Source organism: Silene latifolia, chromosome Y, assembly GCF_048544455.1.
Source record: "Silene latifolia isolate original U9 population chromosome Y, ASM4854445v1, whole genome shotgun sequence".
NCBI classification, from domain to species: Eukaryota; Viridiplantae; Streptophyta; class Magnoliopsida; order Caryophyllales; family Caryophyllaceae; genus Silene; species Silene latifolia.
Genome location: NC_133538.1, coordinates 344,028,016 through 344,030,450, shown reverse-complemented (window position 1 = coordinate 344,030,450; position 2,435 = coordinate 344,028,016).

Genomic DNA, 2,435 nt, shown 5'->3' with positions numbered 1-2,435 from the left:
AAATTTTAGTAGTTTGCCAACATTTTAGTCAAGTCTATTCGTTCAGTAGTATTGGTCACACACTCGTAGATATGCAAATGAGTATACAAAAGATAGGTGTTGAAAATGCAAGGCTAAAGTGAGAATACAAAAGCATAAAGCGGTTTATCATCGTTGTACCACCATTCCGACTCCTTATCCTAGTTAGTCTTATAAAAGCGGAGGTTATTTCTAATTCGACCAAATTTTGACAAAGACCTCCCCTAAAAATGGTCATATCCAAAATTTTTTTAAAACCTGTAAAACACATTAAAGACCAATGGCCACCCGCCAACTCCAATTTCACCATCAAAAACGCACAATTTACCTCTCCCCCATACTTAAACTCGACATCGTCCTCGATGTCGAAATGGACATCGAGATAAACAATTTAGCATAAAATATAAATAAGAGGGAATGAGGTACTTAGCGGATTCATGTATAGGCAGAGTAGGTTATACGGATGCAGCTATATAACCCGATCAAACCGCACAGCTCTCTTGATCTAGTACTTTCGCCAATAGCTATGGAGTAAATAAATCCAACATGATCAGCCTCCAGTATGATCCCATATGCTCTGTCGATCCCCTTTCTGCAGCTAGCAGCATGGCTTATTTTTTATTCCATCAACTCATAAGCAGTCCGATAATAGCATTCCTGCAAAATATAAGAACTCGACCAAGACAAGTGAAACAGAAAGGATGTAAAATACCCAGAGCATCAGCAGTACTCTTTTTTATTTTTTACTAATTCTAATTTTTTTGTGCAACCGACACTATTAACATCCCCCTACAAAGGTTGCGAAACTCAGGGAGGCACTTAAGCCGAGTCGATGAAAGAATATAAAATAAATACACATGAAAACAATAAATAAGTAAACTTGGGTTGCCTCCCAAGAAGCGCCTTGGTTTACGTCGTGGCTCGACATACTCTTAGCAGAAACCATTCAGCCTGCTCAAACAGTCATTTCATCCAAAAACTCCCTACTACTAAACAAGTTCAGCCAATAATAAGATCTCACGCTCAGCAGCAGAAACAACCGCTAAATTTAAGACAATACTCCTTATTTTATCAAATGTACCCAGAACATACAGCTCAAAATTTCGATGATTTCCTCAAAATTCAGTTCATTGCTGTCTCAAATAATTCAATCAGTGTATCCATTAATATCTCAATAGCTGACTATTAGTTTACGTCATCAAAAGAACTCATCCTCCACACTTATTATAACAAATAATATCACTCAAAGAACTAAACGGTGGAGGAAACCTTAACATAGAATTTAGAAATATCAGCTCCATTTCTCAAATTACAGCAACACCGTTAAAAATCCGCATTCAACATTTTATTTATCGTGAATCTTCAATATATATTTTTAAGTAATGCAACTCATACCTCTGTTTCAACTGAACTCACCTTTACTATATCACTAGATCAATACCAAACCTTCCGTCAAATTGTGATTATATCGATTTTCACTCATTGTTTACTCTTCTATTGTAGCCTTGATCAATTAAGTGCTCTTAAGGCCTAAACAAACCCAACTTAAACATAGAACTCAAACAATCGGCACACCCTCAACTCCCTTTTACCATGTCTAGTAGCTAATTGGTCGATTAGTCACAAATAGACAATTTAGGCTGCCCCAACATTGGAGCTTTGTCATGTAAAAACAATGAGGTCTCAGTAGTAATAAAGTCGAAAAAACGATGGTCCCAACTTGTCATGGTTCCTTTCTAATTTAGAGTGCAAAAAAAATTAGGCCTAGAAACACTCGAAACCGTTAAGAAAACATAAGAGTTGGGTGTTAATTAAAAGCATCGACTAACTCAGTACTAGTTTAATACTCCATTGACTTTATTATGTTCATGATAGCATTAAATCAATTAACCAATTAAACCCACAGTCGCACAGCTCCATAACTCCAAACTTTTGCAATCAGAATGTCATGACATAGCCATCAGAATACTCTTCACTTGCTTTTATCCTTTAACTGACATACAAGTCAACATATATGCATCCACTGCAAGTTCCGGGGAGTAAATGTGCAATTTTGCTTATTGAAGATTAGGCATTCATGAATAGTTATTCTTATCATTCTAACTATGAGTTAAGCTATAGTACCATTACAGCAAGATTTAAAAATTAGGAAGAAATACGAGCTAACAACATGAAAACAAATGGTTGGGGAACATGTCGTCTACCCAAATCTCCACCTAAGTAAAATCCAATAACAATTAAATATAAATGCAGTACAAAATTTACAAAGCAAAAGCATTGGGACAAAAAGTTAGTATACCCAGATGAAAAATAGAAGAAAAACGAAAGGCAAATAAGATGCAAAAATAGTTAGAAAACAAGTTATCTGCTTCAAGTTTCCTTCCAAGAAAATCTGGCCATAATTCTAAATCATAGAA